We start from the raw sequence: 20,745 nt of genomic DNA, 5'->3' as shown, positions 1-20,745 counted from the left end.
GCTAAATGAGCGGTGTACAGCGCGTGATTGACTGACTTGTCGTTGGCCTGTCACGACCACAGGAATGCACCTTGTATGAAAAGGCACCTCCAACAAACACAACGACTCACGTTACCAGGGGCGGTGCAGCTGGAATTAAAGCCCATTGTGTGATAAGAAAATTCCTTCTTTTCACTTTGCTTGAAACGTGATAGTAAGCTAATGCAAAACACCTGAGAAAAAATGCAAGAAAGAGCATTGTCTGATTGGTTATGGTAATTCCTCATTTATTCACTCATTCATGCCGAGAGAACCTTTAAACCGAGCCACGTTGAAACCTGTAAGCACACTTAAAAACAGATGTGGCTCTGACATTGCGGATAGCTTTATGAAAAATGGGCCTCAACCAAAAGAAATGCGCGGGGAAGCGGATGTACTCAGAGGAAGCATTAGTGCGCATTGTTATGTTTTACTGTATGGCATGCAGCAAAAACCTACAATGTGTTATGTGACGCTGATTGACGTCCAGATTTCCACTAGAAGCAGAAGGTAAGCACTGTATAACAAAACTCAATAACACTCAAACAAAGTAAAGCTGCTCACTTTTTGAAGATGCTTGACAAACATCCTGCAATGAAGACGAAGGCGTTTGTCGCAGTAAGTTCTGGGGTTTTCAAACTTTCTCCAGCAAATGAATGCATGCAGCGAGGCCACGTTTATACATTTTGTGCATTAAAAGATGTAAAAACCAGTCCAGTGTAGGTCAATATATGCTAAGCTCGCTGTCAACGCAAATTAGTGTGGTATCTAATAATATATCTCATTAATAATGAAGACATTTTATTTTTACAATATGCAAAGGGATAAAACACCCCTGCTTTAGGTGCCAACTGAGCTGAAACCTTGCAAAATGTCACACATGATGACGTTTTGCGGTACATTTTCGTTGACTGAAACTCCAAGTTGTACAACTTTCCACTGTCAAAACGCGGCATGAATAAAAAGCAGCTTCCTGTGTTAAAAAGATGCTCCCCTCCTGCTAACCACACATCCTGCCCAGCTTTGTTCTCTGGAAGTGATCCGATCCAACAGGAAGGAAGAAACCAATCAGAAACGCATCACATCAGCTCTGTGTATTATTAATAAATTCTGCTTGACCACCGAGCCGTGACATTCATGAACAATACGGCTGCACGCTTAATGGGATCTCCATTAAACTCACCTCCTCCAGTGATACCCTCGTGGAAGGTGTTGTGTTCCTGACGACCGGTGTCCAGACAAGGGTGGTCGGCTGCAACCAGATCCTATGACATCCCAGGGAACACGAAAACATGAAACATAGTTATTGATCAGGCTAATCAGATAACACTCGTGATTTGTTTGCAGTTAAAAATGGCTACAGTGGTCCACAGAAGCATTGTTATTTGTATTGTTTGCCTTTACATTAAAGGCATGCTTTAATCGCATCACGCCTCTAAACGCATCTCTCAATAATGGACAGAGAGAAATTGCAATCTGTGAAGAGCCTGCAGCCGTGTAATGGACAAACCTGATTAATTTAATCTTGTTGCACTCTATCATGGCTCCACTTGATCATTTCAACAGATGGAGCATCAAAAAATAAAAAATAAAACATTTGCATCTGTTTAACCTGAAGGTGTTGCAGCTCTGCGTGCAATTTTACATGTAAATATGATGATGCAAACGTAGGAAATAATCACAATATAATCAAATTACAGGAGGCTCTGTATTGCCATCTGCTTCCATAGGTGGTGCAATAACATGGCGGCTCTGTATGTGTTGCATTCATACATTCATACTAGTGAAAAAGAACACAGAAGCTATATAACAATACATTTAATTATTATATGTATGATTATGACGATTATTAATACAAATTAATAAAAATTAACAATTATGTTAATAATAAATTATTAAATTGCTTTGCTTTTTTTAATCAATGCATTTTTTTCTACAATGTAAGACAATTAGATTGTAGCTATTCTATTGTTTTCATGGTAGTGATAATACCATATTCCTCAAAATTTTTAATTAAAAGAAAAACTAGATTAAATACAGTAATATTTACAGATTTTCTCATTTTTACCCCGAACTTGCATGTCGATTCATTTCTTAATTAAACCGTACAATATTAAAAGCAATCGTTAAAAGTGGACTCATTCTGGGTGGGTTCACGGACAGCTAGTCAAAAATGAAATTAAAATATTTAATATACAGCTGATGTCTCGCTTTCTTCCTACATGCTGTAGATGTAAAATATCTGATTTTGTTGTTTGTCATGATTGTTTATGCATGCAGCGACATGCACCATGTTCCTACACATATCCTTAATAATGTGCTCTGAAATGTTTTTTTTTTAAACAGGCAAATTATTTTTAAAATAATTACAATTAAATTATAAGTTAGTCACAACTTAATGGCCATGGGAAAATGTGGGTCTCAGTTGAGAACCCCTGTATGAAAGGCTCCTACTGTGTCTTATACAGACTTCCATAGAGGTATGGAGAGACAAAAATAAGTTGGAAATGCAGTTTTTCTCCCCTTATGACGCATCTGGTTTATCAAATATTCAAAGAGTTCCACTGTGGTAAATATGTGACATACACCACACCAAATATGACACTGTATAAAGTCATGGAGAAGTGGTAGGACTTCTTGCGACTCCTTTTCGAACATGTTAAATTGTGCAAGTGTAAACATGCAAACTTGTGATATCATCCGCCTTTGAATGTACAAATTTGGGAGCTTAGCGTTTCTGCTCTTTCATTCTGCCGGCGACCGCCGTCATTTTTCTGTCTAATTATTTCCTTTTTACAGTGCACCGCAGCTGACAGTGATGGATAACAGGGTAAAAATGAACATTTTCTTCTGGGTGTATGTTGGATGGAGTCAAGCGCACATGGCGTTCTTCGCTCTAAACCAAAAGGAACCTTGGAAAGATTGTGTTCCCCCACTCTGCTTTTCCCATTCCGAGGTGATACACTTGGTCTTCGTTTTTGCTCATTTGGGTGATGTATAGCAAAAGTGTTGCTTTTGTTGAAGATATGCCATCAAGATTACCGTCGTACATAGAATACATCCAGCTTGGATAAAGCTGGACCTCCCTGATTGGATGTTTTCTTTGTCCAAAAGGAGGAACAAGCTGTCAAATAGAAGTTCATCACCGTCTTAATGTCCATTCAAGATGCTTCTAGTGTATATGTAAGCACCTTGTTACATCATATGAAGCTGCTCACCTCGGGTTAGTGGTTACACATTCTTGTATAATGGCTCTGTGCTGCTGCTGCTACTATTTCAATACACAATAGATCCCCGCTATTCATGGGGGTTACATTCAAAGACCCTTCACAAATGGCAAAAAAACCCATGAATAATGGATGCAGCAATAAAAAAAAACATATGCCCATTTTTGATACATTAAATCCTATACTATGCCTCTCACTATAAAAGACAGTTTAAATTCAGTTTTACTCATTATGAAACAATCACAGGCATACGGTTGTACTCACAAAACACATCTTCCTGCTGGAGAATGTTGAGTGAATGGACTTCTGAGACTGTGCCTTCTTCTGTATTCATAGTAGCAGCACTCTTTTTTCCTCCCTGCAGATGGCGCAATCAAACCACTTTCTATTTAAGTTACAATAAAAAAAGAACTAATTGTCAATTTAAAGCAGAGAAAAGAAATCCACAAATATGCAAGAGGAAAATGCCGAACCGAGAATAAGCGGAGATTTACTGTACATAGGCGGACTTGATTTGTTAGGATTTGACGAACTCCTTGACTTCTAGGAATTTGCGTCTCCACTCCGTGTTCATATAATGCCACCATTCTTAGTTGCCAGTTATTAATTATTAGGGGTGTCACAAGATCTCGAGAGATTAAAACGTGACAAGATTTCTCGTTCAGAAAAAAAAAAAGTGTCTTGGGCACCTTAGGCCTGGGACGATAATAAATAAATAATAATTCATCACACAATAAATGAAAATGCACTCGATAATTTTGCCCGTTTCAATATATTGCCATGTGCGTGCGTGTCTCTTTTCCTCGTCTCTTGCCTCCAAACAGGCAGGAAGTTGCTGTAAATTATTACAAAATTGGATCTTTCACTTCACACGGTATGTAGAGACTATTAAGCAGTATGTTTAAAATATGGTTGAAATATGGACCAATTTTTAACCTTATTATTTAGTGTCTTTATCTCTATTTTCAATAGCCCATTTCACACAGAGATGCCGCAAAACTGGCACAACGACAGTAAATTCAGCATTTATCCACCTGTACCTTTCATACAAAACTGTAGCTGTGTGGGCTTTGTCAGGAATGGAATATTTTCCTCACTCTGCTCTGGATGGGTACTGCGACATGTACTGTATGTGCTTATCGACAACACAGAGACAGCACAATCAGAAGACCTTTCACTTGGAACAGAGGCAGCCTGTTGAGGAACTCAATTTCACTTTTGCGTTTTCTACAGCGCTGGCAATACAAATGCTTGTAACTACTCCTTTTAATATTAACTTGTAAACCTTACTCAAGACTCTTAGGAATATTTCACAGCAGGTTGAACAAAGAATCTGCTAAGACGGTAGGTCCAATGATATGAATTCTCAGAATCAGATCATTTGGTGCGTGACAGCGTCAGTGTCAGTAAAAACACTTGTCGGACAGTGATAATTGTTTTCAACACAACAGGACAGGAGAAGTGTGTAACTTCACAGCCCTGGGTCCAGATTTCCACCATCCCATTCCACACAGGCGCCATTCTGACTCTGATATTATAACCAAAGGCAGAAAATGTTCTGCTGGGTGCCATCCACATAAAATGGTGGCTTTTCCAAGCTGTGTGAAAGGGGCTATTGTCATTTGTTTGTTAGCCGCTGCTATGTTCACTCCCACACAATTCTGGCTTCCTCATATCTGCTGCAATGACCACAACCAGCTCCATTCACACAGATTTCCTACTGTATGGAACACATGCTTCATGTTTGCATGAAGACTCATTTTGAAGCTCCACGCTCCTCCAATTCCGTGAGTAGTCTCCCCAAAGGTGTCCTTGGATGTCTCGGAGTGCCTGAAAAAGACGTGGACCATTAGATCTGGATTGTCTTCATCTGCTTGCATAATTTGCCGTCTGGGATATTTTACCAGACATAAATGTTAGTATCGTTTCTGTTTTGTGTCATGTGTTTTAACACGACGCACTGCTGCAACCTGTCAGCTTTGTGCTGCGTAGGTACTATAGTTACGGTATATTTCACTGTATTTTATTACCAGAGTTATGTTTACCAAAATAAACACATGAATCAGTGGGTAAAACAGAAGATTAATATTTTTTTAAGTCAGAAGGTGTGTTTCTTTACACTTTTAAGGGTTTTTCAGTGAGACTAATTTGCTGTCAAGCAGGAGGTTGTTTTTGCAACTCGGGCAGACTCCAGAAATTAATTTATCCAAATAACCAAGTCCTCCTGGGCCATGGAGGTTGGGCACAGAAATGGCAAAACTCTCCGTTTGAAGTCTGGAATGTTTTGGCTGACTTTGAGCAGGCGACTCAAGTAGGAGGGATCGTTTTCCCTGACCCTTGGGATTTTTAACCATTTTCATACAGCGAGGACAAAACAATGTGGGGAGAAAAAATGCCTGCACTGATTTGCACTGACTTTGCGAAGAAAAACTTAGACCCTGTAGCACACTGAAGCACTAAAACATTAGAAACCTGCCAACCCTGTAGTATATAACTTAATACCAAACAGTATTGTTGATGCAGTGGTCCAATTATTTATCCTAAGTGATACTTTAATAAAGAAGACCATTACACAAGGTGGCAACAGGCCACTTGAGTTTGTAGAGTAATAAATAATTCACAGGTCGTGTGTGATGATGAGCTGTTGAAGACAAGAAATCCCTAATGACACCATTTTATAACCTATGACTCAGCTGGCCATTATGGTCCTGACATGTAGACCACCCCCCCACCCCCCCACCTCTCCTGGACCATCAGTCATTCAGTTTTTCAAAAGTCTTACAAAAAAAAAGGTCCAGTTTATTTTGTGATGATGTAAAACATTTCCCTACTAAGATACAAAATTAACTTATCATGCAACAAATGGTCCGTCGCTATTTTAAAGCACCAGTAAGGAACAATTGGGTTCCATGCTCACAGGCTCAAGTGTAACTTCCGCGAAATACAGTCTGGAGATGTCATACGAAATAAAGTATACTGTCAATCTATTGAAAATCATGTCCAAATTTGATTAAAATATATTGTAAAATATTTTTTTAAATGTAATTTTAGCAAAATGAGCGAAAGAAAAAAAAATGTCATTTTTTGTAAATATACACAAAAATATATAAAGTTTTTTTTGCATTTTGTTTGAAAAATGTAATGTAAAAGTCCAAAAATTATTCATACTTACATACAAATCTTGAGTCAAAAATATTTTTTATTTTTATTTTTTAATAGCTAAAAAAGATACTACAAAATAAAGTAAATTAATTTTGTTTTAGTTGGATTAAAAAAAATTGAAGAAAATGTAAAAAAAAAATGGAAAAAAGAATACATACACACACACACACACACATATATATATATATATATATATATATATATATATATATATATATATATATATATATATATATATATTCACAAAGTAGCAAAAAAATAATTACAAAATAAAAGTAAATAAATTTTGTTCCAGTGAAAAAAAAGCAAAAAAACCTCTAGTACGGTAATTTATTCAGTTGGATTAAAAATTAAAATCTTTTTTAAGAAAATGTAAAAAAAAAAAAAAATGAATAGGAAAAAAATATATATATAATAAAAAAATAAACAAAATTAAAACATCCATCCATCTATCCATCCAATTTTTTACGCCATTCATCCTCTATCTAGGTAATCTAGGTCTAGGTCATCCTCTATCTAGATAATTGTTAAATACAGTAAGCACAAATTAAAAAAAAAAAAAAGCTACATTTCGCATCCACGTGTTTGCCTGCGCTCTGCTGTGCATGTCTAAGGCTCAATAGAATAATTGACTTCCTCTGCCTGCTTGGTGCCTGTGAGCGATCAAGTGTTACAGTGTTTGATTGGCATAATAGCACCGTACCCCCCAGGTAAGGTCACACGGGGGCAACATCTGGGCCTATAATGCATTATGCAACTCCCTGAATGCAGGCTTGGTCTCCCATGGTGTTGGTTGATAACACAGTTGTTATCATTTCCACAAGCCTGGCTCTCGCTAAGGATAGGTCGTTAATTTCCACTTTTTCAATAAAATAATGAAAAGATCCTGTTACTCAGCCTTCTTTTGGTGGTTTTTCCTGAGAGGGGCTACAAGGAAATAAATCTAGCGGCGTTGATGAAGTACCGGACCATAGAGTTAGCGCTGCACTGGTGGGTTAAAGGAATACATCGGACATGGGCAATTAGGCCCGGCGAGTAATTTACAGTATGCATGCAGGTGGGCTGCGGACCACCTGAGTTACCAATGATGTCCAAATAAAGCAATGCAATCAGCCGTTATAAAAAGCTTGGCGTTTATTTTCTAATTTCTGTTTTTGTGAGAGGCATGACTTATAGCGTTGGCTTTTTCTCCCCGGGAATGAACGACCAGCTTTTTATACCGTGTTGATCTTTTGACGTCACTGCGAACTCCCCGCTACCTATTATTTATGAAACACTGGCGGTCTTGCCTATTTCGTTTTACTACGTCTTCCTGCTGAACTCACTGCTCGAAATGAGAGAAAGTTTACAGAGTCTCTCTAGTATTATGTCACCAGAGTCAAAAAGGCACGGCTGTAGAAAATAAGCTTGTTTCGCAGATGATAGACACCTATGGTGCAAATGGGAGCCACGTATTTCACTGCTTACTGTTTTGTACTGGAGGGCTGTGACATTTCCCCTATTTATTGCCATAATCTTTCCAATGAAAAACTTAGCTGGTTGTGCAAATACATCACTTTATATTAAACTTTACAAAAGAAATAACATTACGTTTTAGTCCATATTCTGGCCTCAATAATAGAAAGGTGGCTAGCTTGGTAGCTAGCTAACGTCGGCCAGACGGCACCTAGGTAGGTTATTTTGTCGTATTTTAAACACAAAAAGCAAACACTAAAATCAATCATAGGTTCGTTCATACGTGCACAACAATATTTATTCATTGAGATATGTCACTGTACAATATCCATAAATGTCGCCAAATAGCAACACAAAAGTAGGCCGCAAATGAAGCATTAGCATTACTCAACTTTATATGGAAATCGCCATTGATATGCTAACGCGATTAGCGTAATGTTTAAAAATATAAAGAACTAACTTCCCAGGAATGGCGGGAGGCTAACTGGGTCAAAATACAAAAATAAACACTAGAACAAAGCTGATTTATTGAGCTATTCGGTGTACAATATGTCACCAGATAGCAACACAAGTGTAGGCCACAAACGAAGCCTTTAGCACGATGCTAACTGGAAATCGCTATTGACATACTAATGCTATTAACGTAATTTTAAGCAAACACCTTCAGTGAGAGGACGGTGTGTCATACTTACAGATTCCCAATTCAACAGGTTTAGTGGAGAAAGTCAGCGTTTTTGGACAGGAACAATAATTCGAGTTCTCTGTGGCAAGTCTGAAGGGACAAACAGCACTGCAAATGCGAACTCAAAACAACCCTCTTGACCCAATTTGCCTGTGAAAACGTAATGAAAACACCCTAGTACCACTAAACACCAATTCAAAAGTGTTTGTTTGTTGACTAATTTAACTAATTTATTAGTTAATTTATTCATTTTTATTTATTATGGGTACACTAGGGGGGTGCCATTCACGTAAGAGCTGTGCTCAGTGTAACTTCTGTTGTTCTTGGTGCGGAGAGAAAAACTTCAGTATTTTTGTTTTGGACGTTGCTAAAATAGCTGAGCCAGCATCTGCAGACCACACACATGCAGTTGCTGGTAGGGTGGCGCTGCTGCTTACATCATTTGTGAGTCTATGCCAGTGACTTTCTCTTTTTTTTTAATTTGCTGAATCACTCTTGCATGCCCAAGCTACTGTACTATGCAGAATTGTGTTGTATATAAAGTTATATAGGGGTATGCACATGGAGTACTCCAGCAACAGTGGTCCACGGCGGGGAGCAGAATGACGAAATCAACTAACACTACAGTAAAGCCATTGTGTTTGGGGGGGGGGGATCAAGGCATCCGGAGTTATTCCGGGGGTCTCGCCGCTCCACATCCCGGTGGCTTGACCTGGCTGATAAGCTTTAGACAGACTCTGGACTGCTCAATCTGTTTGTGGGGGAGGGGGGTCAAACCGGTCCTTTCGAGGCAAAAGTCCTCACTGATTCGTACGGTTTGTACGATAAAAGTAAAGAAATTCCATGAAAAAATAGTCAGGCAGAGCAGGTCGTCAGCATCACTTCAAGACACTTCACCCACCTTGACTTGGTGGTCGGGAGGCCTTTGGCGCAAATTGGCAGTCATGTTTTCGTCGGAGATCCGGTGTGTGAAAATCTAATCCATGATTATTATTGGAATTAACGATTAGCTGCTAGGTGCAAGGAAACGACAACAGTCCTGTGTTACCCAGTCGTGGGCAGATTGAGTGACGGGCACGTCCTGGCGTCCTACGAAATTAGATGGGCTGTTGCTACACGCTGCTGCCCTCCTGCGCAAATGAGAGTAAGCGCTGCGGTTCAGAAGTTCACATTTTGGATGCATGCCGGAACTGCTTAAGGCTGGTGACGTTCTTTTTTTTTCTTTTCTTTTTTTTCACAGTAACAGGTGGTGGGAGTGACATAATTCTGGCTCCGTGTTTGGCTCCTTAGGAGCCGGGCCCTCGCTGTGCAAGAGGAGTTATTGCCTTGACTGTTTCCCTCGACCTGTTCCTCATGTGATAAAGCCACCAAAATGGAGATCGCGCTCAAAGAATACCGCAGCTGCTCACGCACATCACGTCTAATTGCGCGCAAACAAATCACTAGCATCACGCTTTGACACGTCTCGAGGCCCGGCCTGAGGAAAGCTATTTATTCACGCGCGCTGTTAACTACTGGCATGTATTGCGTTCGGGCGGAATGCGATTCAGAATGCAGAAAATATATTTAGTTCTCGGCAACAGACAGCAAGCGGCACCAGCGGGTCTAGCCTGGTGTGGGAGAACGGTTATTTATGTCGTAGTATGGACTTTCAATTACTGTAATCCGCCGCCTTCACGAAGCGAGATGTGCCATCTTTGCTGCTCTAATGACATTAAATCTCTACGCTGATATCTCTACTATGTATCGAAGTGGTTTTAATGCGAGCCAAACACAACAGAGTGACTGTTGAGCGAATTAAATGCATGGTGGCTTTCCCAGCCCATTAATAGGAAGGTGCTTATGGATAGTGGAAATACCCCACAGCTGCAGCAGAGCCGTCGCTCCATATGTGAGCCTGCTGTCAAATGCTCAGAAAATACTTAGAGCTCGCTCCCAGTGCAGAGTTGCCGTACAGTAGCCAGCCTGCATGCATGCATGCATGCATGCAGGGACATCAGCTGTCCAGCAAGCATGCGTTTAAACACACAGCGGAAACTTTTGCGTTGACTAACATGCTTTATTTAGGGAAACCCTGTGAGGTCTGTGCATATAGTTGGTGGAGGTTTACCTAAAGCTCGACAAATCTCAAAGCAAAGCCGCGTTATTCAACAGGGATGAAGCCAGAACAATGCCCAGATAAGTCAATTACCTACCTGCTAGAAACATACAAGGCCTTGTGTCCCCCTCCCCAAGCTATAGGCAACTGACAGGCTCATTGTTTGCATTCGGAAGCAGCCCCCTGCAAACGCAACGACTTATCCCGTTTAATTGGTGTGTAATTCCCACACAGTTGTCATATAATGTCTGTTTTTGCTGCCCTACGCAAACAGCGGAGGAGAGTGTGAAAGGTCATGGAGTGGTTAAGTGGAGGATCCTCCAGCAGGGCAAATAATTGGTTGCAGGATTTGCGTCTGGAACCGTTAGTCGACAAAGTGTCATTGTTCGTTGTGGAGAGATTTGGATTTGACATTTCAGTTCTTTTTTTTCCATTTTTTTTTAAATAAAAAAGTGCATTAAATGGGAGTGCAAAATGGAAGTGGAACAAATGGTGGTTAAAGTCAACCATTGGGCAGGTTGCTAAAAGCAAACCTTTATTTTTTTGACTAAAAATTGACCCATTTTGTTTAAAAATGAAGAAATGAGTGATAAAAGCCACAGAAAATTGCATTAGAGTTGTGGTGCAAAATAGAAACATTGACACACGTTGAATGCAAAGTTGAACAAATTTGCTGAAAGCCAGCCAACGAGCAGGTTGCTAAAAGCAAACGTTTCTTTTTAGTAATGAAGAAATGGCCGTTTAAAATGTCAGAAAATTGCACTGGAATGGTGGCGCAAAAGAGACACATTAAACACAGCATGCTGATTGCACGGTTTGGTTCAAGTCAACCAAATTATGAGGCCGCTAAATTCTATTTTATTTGCTCAAAATAAATACATTTACTTTAAAAAAGGATTAAGTTGGATGAAAATTGCGTCAGGAGTGGAGGTGCAAAAATACAAATACTGATATTATGTGGTTCAAGTCTTTTTTTGGTTTAATTAAATAAATATCCCCAAATTCTCCAGAAAACAAAAATAATGAAGACATAATGAAATCATCAGGTGACCAAATTGACATACAGTACATATTTTGCTATGTATAAAAAAGTAAAAGTAAAAAGTAATAAATATAATGTATCTATTATATTTAATTAATTCTGAACATCACAAATAAAAAACGTGTTAAATGCATATTGAGCAAACGTGCAGCTTTTAAAAAAAAAAAAGAAAGAAATTTGGTTTGCAATAAAACTGCCAAAAACAGCAAAAAATGCACCTATAGCATCATTATTTAAATATCGGGATATTTAAAAAAATATGACTATTTATATAATAATATTTGAATGCTTTTTAAAATAATAATTATAAAAGTCTGAGGCAAAATTGAGAATTGTGTGCATGGTATGGAACTACAGCATTTATTTATCGGTGCTATGTGATGATATAGCCAAACAATCAATACTGTGCATGTGTATTCCTACTCGGATATGCAGTATAGACGTAAATTACAGAGCATCTCTGCACTGCACGGCGATAAGTGAACAATACATTTAGCTTCTCTGCACTAAAACTCCTGAAACGTCCTGGAGGAGTTCTAGTCCAAGTCCCAAACCCACTGAGCTCTCTAATGAAGGCTTTACCTTCCAGGCAAGTATATTTCTCCAAATGACAGTAATTTACATATGATGTATTTAGAGTGGAGGAGGCCAGGCTAATTCTATTTGGAGATTTTCCTTTGTTTTAGGAGTCATTAGCAGCTCGCTCAAATCTAATTTTTCCAATTTCATCAGGCCATCTTGGAAAGCCCTCTGTGAGCTCATCAGAGAGGAGCATTTATTGCTAAGTGTTCTCTATTGCATTAGCACACAATAAAGTGGCCCGGGACTTCTACGGACGTTTATGCGCAATCTAGTTAACACTCCGCCAATTCGTTTTTTATTGGGACACAATCAATTCTTATTCATTTTAAAGGCAGAATGCTTTCTTTCATTGTGTGCCTACCCCGAGCTTATTACACCTTAAACTAATTACCGGGTTGTTCCCACAAAATGCTAATGTTTATACTGAAGGTGTCCTGCTTGACATGCAAAGCTGATGTGGCTCTTATTTAAACATGCAAAGTTGCTCTGCACGAAAGACTAACAAGCCATGAGAGAAAAGCAAAGCCAATCACATCGGGGCGAAACAGTGGTGCTAAATAGACTCATGAGCCACAGCTTGGGTGGGGGGGGGGGTGACAGCATGCGAGCAAGTTGATTGGCTGACAAAGTGCAGCTTGACAAAACCAGAAACCAGGTGAAACCACTCATGAAAGTCTCACAAACTGATAAAGGAGGTTCTTTTTTTTTTTTTTTTTTAGAAAAATAACCAATGATATATTGACGATACAAATTCTGTGCATATCAAAACATCCAAAAACAATACATAAACACAACACAATAAACAAAAAAAACACACATAGAAAATGTTTGATGAATATATGAATGTCTTGTGTAGTAAAAACAACAAAAATGCAACAAAAATAAAGCACTAATTTGGTTCAAAAGAGGTTAAGTTGTAGTAATAATTTAAAAATAAAGTAATTTAACAAGAATAAAGTGGAACTATTATTAGAAAAATAATCTTGCAGCATTATTGTTTCTCTTTTGTTGTCTCTCCGTTTTGTAATAGTACTTTTTTCTCATAGTATAATTATTGTTTCCTGAAATAGTACAACTTGGTTCTACTAAAATGAATTTTTTTGTAATATCCTGAATTTCTTTAGGTAAGCATGAGCAATTTTTCTTGTGATATTGCAGTTTTTACTCATAACTTTACAACTTTTTTCTCAAATTATTGTTTTTTCGCACAATATTATGCCTTAATACAACTAACTTTTACAACTGTTGCTTAAAATACATATATATATTATAATATATATGTATGACTATGTAATGTTCCAAGTTGTCTATTTGTATTTATTTTTATTTTGTAATAGTATTTAAATTTTTCTATTCTCGGAATATTCTGACTTTATTACTGCCATATGACATTTTTCATGTAATAGTACAACTTTATTAAATAAAATGACACATTTTTGTTTATTTAAAAAAAAAATCCTGAAATAACAAGTGCTTTTCATAATATTACAACATTAGTATTTAAACATTATGATTTTTTTTCCCTTAAAATGATTTTTAATTGCTGTTTTATTTCTTCTATGATCAGATTATTATTTATTGTCGGTATTCTTTGTCTCTGACCACATTATAGTGTCTTTTACCAATAAATGTTGGCCCTAGTGAATCTCGAAGCCTTCAGAGGTCCCTTTAGGGTTTCATTTAATTCAATTATCCAATAATGAAAACTCCCATAATGAGATCAATTTTAATTATTTACCAGTGGCCAATTTGAGGGAGATGGCAGCATAAATAATGCATGGAAGGCCTTTTTCAATTCATCGCCTCTTCCTTTTGTTCAAGGTGCAATTTATTAAGTGCTTCTGCATCTGCCAAAGTTGATGGCGGTGGAGATACGGAGGAGCGGGCCCAGGGGTGAGTCGGAAGTGCATGCTGAAGTGCTTGAGAGTCATTCGACACCTTGCATCGTATTGATTAATTAGCATCTCCAAAGACACATGCATGCATTCCTTGGATGGGCTTACAAAATCTTGGCAGGAATGTTGCAGGGCTTACATATCCCTCAAAACGACAAAAAATGCACTTGATAGATTTTAGATGAGCACCTAAAGGCAGAGAAGGAATCCAATTTATAGCAGCTGCCATCAGGTTGCTATGTTGATTCCCCTCGTGTGTGCTCATTCCAAGACAAAATGGGCGAAGACTGTCGACTGTCACGCAGGGTGGAACTGTAATTAACTGGCAGGGAAGCGTGCATTTGGTGTTGTTGTGCTGCAGACAGCCAAAGCTGCAGGACAGCAGAATGGCACACGTGGCTCAAGTCAGGATGACAAGAATGTCATTGGGTTTGCGAGCAGAGTGCATCGGGGGCCTCATCAATAGTCCATTAATAATTCAGGCAGAGTCCGGGGATTCTGCAGGGCAGGGTTTCAGCTGGCTTGTAATTTTGTAAATTGCATAGTCATCGTGCGACGGATGGGCACGCTCCTGCTGGACTCGCCTCCGAGTTTTATGTGTCGCTAAAAGAAAAGTTCAAACCGTAGTTCCAAAGGCAATATGGGGGGGTGGAGCAAAATATATGGTATCATTATCTCTTGCTGAACATACAGAAACCCAAACAGGTTCTGAGGAACGCAAACACGTTCTAAGGCTCAACAAGTGATAGGAGTGGCACATTCAACATCTTAACGGCAGTCGACTACTGACAGATGTTGTTGGTCTTGTTGTTGGACAGCGGGTTTCAAATAAGTTTCACCACAGAGCTTTGTCACCCCCTATAGGTGTAGTAATACATGACACCCTTAACTCATTCAATACCAAAGACAAGTACTTCTACGTTTTTATAAAACTGAATGCCCGATTCCAACAACGTATTTATACGTCTTTTATGTTTTTTTTGCTCATGCATTTGGCGTCAGAGAAATTTTAAAGGAAATTTTAGGGAAATTTTAACGCATCCACACACGCGCGCACACATGCACACATGTAGTTCTGTTTAAAATGTGAAAATTGTAAATAGTTCAATAGTTATTTGTAAATAAATTGTTATTCTGATGTAAAACAACCATTTTTGGTGTTGTTTATGTTGTGGTGTGGTTGTTTAGATAAAAATATTTGTATCAAAGTGAAAGTTATGCTTGAAATTGCATCTTTTCACAAAAAGCTGTTTCTCTCCCTTAGTTAAAGTTAAAGAATCAGCATATTTTCTGAATGCTAATATGTGAGAAAAGGATATTTTTCATTGAGTTATTTCATTTCTCATGTTTTTATTAGGCAAGGAAAAGTGTCATCCAAGGTTGATCGCACAATCGCTGCATTTTGATGCTAAAGTTATCCCTGAGATGGTAACCCTCATAAAACCATCCTGGGGGGGGGGGAACACTGCATTTTTCATTCACGTTTAAGGGTCACTTGTAAATGTTTCCCTGCTACTTCGCTAGGTCATCATCATAAACAGCTAAAATGTCATTCCATTGCAACTTCACACCGGAAAGTCCCATTTTCAGACAGAAAACAACATCGTTCCGTTGTTGCATTGTTGAAGGTGCAGCTGCAGCCTCCCACAGTGAGGCCAACCAAGGGACAAACCCCTCAATTACTCTCCGATAGTCCCATTCAGTGACCTCCAATTGCACCTGACCGGTATTACCTGTTCCGTGCGCTATTCTCCCACATTGTTTCCCAGGCAACTGGAAGTTTTTCTGACCTATAAAAAAGTTGCTACTCCTGTAACCGAATCCGGAGGCTAGCTAGGCGTTTGTTTCCATGGCAGGCTGCGCTGCTATTTATGGGTGTACTCTCTAACTGCTGCTAGTGGGCATGGAGAGCATTTCAGTTGATTAATGTAAAAGAAAGTCTCACTTGCGTTCCGAATCAGCACCTGGAGCTGCTCGCCACTGAGTCAGCGAGACAAGACTGACTCTGTGTCAATGCAGACCCTTGTAGCAAAATGTAATGTTTATGTTGGAGTGTGGGGCCAATGCACTGGATGAATGGAATTTCTTTGTTGTGGTTTTATTCGTGTTTTTTTTTTTTTTTTAAAGCAACGACACACTGAGCTTCTGGCACTGGCGAATCAAACACGCAGCGGGTGTCCGTATCAAAAGGTCCATCAGTGACTCTTCTGTATTAAACTGATTATTTATCATGGTGCTTTGAAAAAACATGTCAGAAGGTCTCCAGGATCTCTCCCATAAGGGATGATTTGGCAGCCAGGCTAATGTCTATTCAAATTGTCTGTCGACTGCACACTTCATCTGCATCACTTGAGTCGTTTCTGGCTTTTGAGTGATTCCCTTAACTGCAAGGGTCCCAAACTCAACTTGCCTGGGGGCTGGGTAAGGCAAGTATTCCACTAAAAAAAAAATTTCAAGTACAGAAAACCCTCATTCATCACGGTGAATTTCCGCCTGATTTATGAATGGAATATTTTTGGAACTAGAGCATAGAAACACTGTTTGCGACCTTCTAAATACTGGTTTTTAACATTATTAGAGCCCTCTAGACATGAAATAACACCCCTATAATCACCTTTATACTCATATTGCCCAATATAGTGGACATAATAAAAGTACATAAGCCATTTAAGAGATAAATAAGACTCGTGCTCGTGTGTGTTGATGTAAATGGGTTCCTGGGGGAACAGCAAGCAAACCAATAGAGAAAACTACGAACACAAAGCTGTCTGTGACATTGCGTGCGGTAACTGTAACATACAAACAAATACGATTAGATATGCTAAACACAAGTAACTAGCCAAAACGCAGACATACAGTGAACAGCACACATCTAGTTTACAAACATAAGGGAACCGATTATGCTTTTCCTCTTTTCTGACCTATGAATGTTCTTCAAATGTTGTATTCTTGTATTAAATGATGCCTACGCATCACATAATGAGGTTTGCGCATTTGGAAGTGAGACCAGAAAGCAGTTTTGGACGGCTCTGCATGCTGTGTTATAGAGTTCAAACCCGGACTTCCTTATATGGGCATGCCCAGGCACACACTGTAGGCCTGCCCTCCTCCCGCTCTGCTTCGCTCTGCTCTGTTCGCTGTGTTAGCACGTGTTTATTTTGTGTACGTAATGGGATAAAATGGGTTCGGCAGCTGTCTGGAAGTCCTCGGGAGCGCTTAGGAGTGTGACCAATCACAGCGGAGTGGGCTCGGGAGGAGGTATACCTGGAGGAGGGCCGCGGGTGGGGTAAATTACACAGACCATTTGGGCAGGAAACCCAAGGAAACACTGCAGGAAGAGGTGCAGAGTCTGGAAGAGCTAGAAAGCTTTCTGTGCGGGTTATCATGTGTAGATGCTCTATAGGACTCCAGAACTCAATAGAAAGGCCCGAAAATGAGTATAATAGGTCTCCTTTTACAGTAATAATTAAGGAACATTTGTGATCGATATTTTAGGTGCTTTGTACACACAGATATTCACAAAGACGAAGGCTGCCCAAGGCTCAAACGTTCTTGAGCAAATACAGCATGTTTAAGAGCTGTAGTTTCTAGCTTGCGCTTCACCAAGAGAGGAAAACACAGTCAAAGATTGTCTAATGGCAAGAAGAGCACTCACTCTTGCTGTCACTGAAACTATCCGTTTTTGGAGAACACGTCTCACTCGAACTTTATGACCCCACATTTTTAACTTATTTATTTACCAACTACGAACTTATTTAGACATTTTAAACCAACACAGAAATCACATGAAACCACTGCCTTGGACCCAAAGACATGACATGGACCGGAAGTGATGTCGGGCGTTCAGAGTTGAGTCTTAGCTTGCCGTGGGTTACGGCTGCAACAGTAGCTTGTGGTTTCATTAGGGATGTTTATTAAGGATCATTGTGCCTGTTGTGAGATCAATGCAATCAAGTCTGGTGCTTGTGTGTCTCACCTGTTAGGGTTCTGTTTCATTTTGGTGTGGTCACCTTTTGACCTGTGTTCTTCTTTGTAGATCCCCTCACTCCCTGAGTGGGCGGCGCCACGAGGCACACCTGTAGCCACTTGGTTATCAAGGACTCTTGAGCCACATGGCTGCAGGAGGAGGACGTGGGATTGTACTACTGGTTTGCATGCTGCCCGCGGAACACCAGTTTGTTTGCTCCTGTGCTCTTGGCCTTAAGATTGCTGTGTTTATTTCAAAGTCTGTTCCACGTGCTCCTTGCCTCCTGTGACGCCGTCTGCTCATCAGTGAATTTCTGCCTTTTTCCACGGTGCCTTTTTGTTTTACTACCTTAGTTGCACCGTTCTATCTCAGTTTGGACTCTAGACTTTTTGCAATTCCTTTGTTACTTGGTTCCTGCTCAACTAAATTAAAGACAGTATTTTTGACCTGGATTGTGTCTGCCTCTGCATATTGGGATCTCCACCTGACTGCTCGTAACATCACCGAACATTACAGTAACATTACGGTCACCTAATGACCAGTGTAGAATACTACATATCATTTACAGCATCTTTGAACGTGTCTTCTGAATGCCTTGTATTTGTATTTTAGTTCATTTTGACATTTTTAGGATTAAAAGTGCTTAATTTAGGAAAAAAATATGTGAAATTTGCTCCAATATGCATATTTTTGTATGAATGATCATTTTTAGAGCACATTTAGAAAAACCGTGATCGAGTGAAGCCGTGAAATTGGAACCGCTAAGTGGCGTGAGATGACTGTATTCCAAAAAAAAGTACAACTGAGCCAAACTTCTTAATCTTTAATAAGGGCAGCTCAGAACACCAACGGTTCTGCAGGCATCACTTGGCTTCACTGAGTGTGCTTCCCAGCATGCCTTGCGGCACTTGTTTAGTAAAAAGTTGCTCAAGTTTAGAGTTAACATAGTTGTTGTTCATTATTCCCCATAGTAGTAGTAGTAGTAGTAGTTGCCCTATGTGTGCTTGCTTACTTGTTACATCTTGTGCTGTCATTTTTGTGTTTGTAGTCAGTGTCCTGTCTAGTGACCCCCACCGTGCTTGGTGTAAAATCTTTGTTTCACGTCTCGAAAAGTGCAGCGGACAGTCCTTCCTGTCTAGTAGCCATTGATAGCGCAGCAGTATTAGGCTAAAGAAAACAATACGTGTAAGGATGTCTCTGTCATTCATAGAAATGACTTTAACAAACACCAGAAGTAGTTTCCTGGAAGAAATACATCAACACTCCCTCCACATCATGATTATCCCATTGATTCATGTCCCTCCGAGATCATTGTGATTGGGGAAGCTTAGTCGTTTGAAATTAGCTCACGCTGCTGTCCAAAACAGATGTTTTTGAGGTGTGAACAAGAAGCAGCCTTTCTAGTCTTGTAAAACTGTATTTTGTTCATCACTGCATCTCTGTGATTGTTTGTTACGGCGTACAATTCCTGCAAGCATTTCTGTGCATTGCCCTGTTACACCTTTGGTGCCTTATCTTGAACGTAGAAGCAATAAGACACAAAAAAAAAAACACCTCGGTGGACTGCAGACTGGCTCAAGCCCAACGTGAGTGGCTTCCATCAGGCCAATTCAAACAGACGTTTGACCCCAGACATTTGCCTAATGTGTTTTTGTTGTGTGGACTCCCGGCTTCGCAAATGTCTCAGTGGCCGCACTACTGGGGGTTTGGCGGCTCGGGGGGATGGCGGGGTGGGACGCCCCGAGGAGTCTGCTTGAGATGTCCAGACTCTATACATACAGTCCTGCTGAGCAGCAGCAGCAGCGGGAGCAGCAGTCGGGGGCCCCCGGAGCTCTGCTGACCCTGGCCCAACTGCACAGGCAGCTGTGGGCGAGACGGCGGGGAGTGCCGCATTGCTGAACGTCCTCGTTGCACAAATCAAAAGCCAGTTGGGGTCACATATGCTGCCATTAGAGGGGTGTTGACAATTTATTACCAGACATATTTGTATTTTAGGGTGCAGCTTATTTGGTTTTGGGGGCATTCCTAGTTGATGCCTGACCAGCAAACCGGAATAAAGTTGTAAATGTGTACAAAGTTTATTTTTCTGACTGCACAATCTGCATCAGAGACGCAAAGCTGGATCCAGCAACAAAATTCCATGCATGTTTAATAGAGGATATTAAGAAGCACACTGAAAAAGCTGGAAACCAACCCGCACCAAAAAAGGCGATGCACTATAATCAGTAGTAACGTGACAGGACACACATTGCACAAGATTGCAAATAGCACTGAAATTTATGTTTGGGCTTATTAGCAACAAAATAAACATTTTTTGGATTCCTGTTTGGGTGGCAATGTTACCCTTGTATTTAATGGCTGGGTCAGGGGTGTCCAAAGTGCAGCCTGGGGGCCATTTGCAGCTGGAGGCTGTTTTTTTATTGGCACATTGTAAAAACATAATTTAACAAGAAAACTAAAAAAAAAAAACAAAAACAACAACAGCAAAAATGGAAAAACCACCAGTCATTTTACAATAATAAAATCAAAATACTAAGAGAAAAAATTTAATATAACAAGAAAAAGTTGTAAGTTTACAAGAATAAAAGTGTAATATTCTGAGAAAAATAACATCATT

General features: G+C 39.7%; 1 protein-coding gene across 1 annotated transcript in view; it reads right to left on the bottom strand.

Annotated features, from left to right (window-relative positions):
• kcnb2b (potassium voltage-gated channel subfamily B member 2b) overlaps positions 1-8,695 on the bottom strand; it is a 154,145-nt gene extending 145,450 nt beyond the window's left edge. Inside the window, exons 1-3 of the mRNA XM_054764964.1 lie at positions 8,555-8,695; positions 3,510-5,075; positions 1,202-1,283 (exon numbers count right to left, since the gene is read on the bottom strand). The gene's annotated coding sequence lies outside the window, so the exon portion shown is untranslated. The remainder of the gene's footprint in view (positions 1-1,201; positions 1,284-3,509; positions 5,076-8,554) is intronic.
• Between the last annotated feature and the right edge of the window lie 12,050 nt (positions 8,696-20,745).

The sequence above is a fragment of the Dunckerocampus dactyliophorus genome, chromosome 21 (genome assembly GCF_027744805.1).
Source record: "Dunckerocampus dactyliophorus isolate RoL2022-P2 chromosome 21, RoL_Ddac_1.1, whole genome shotgun sequence".
NCBI classification, from domain to species: domain Eukaryota; kingdom Metazoa; phylum Chordata; class Actinopteri; order Syngnathiformes; family Syngnathidae; genus Dunckerocampus; species Dunckerocampus dactyliophorus.
This window is presented reverse-complemented; position numbering and strand designations above follow the sequence as displayed.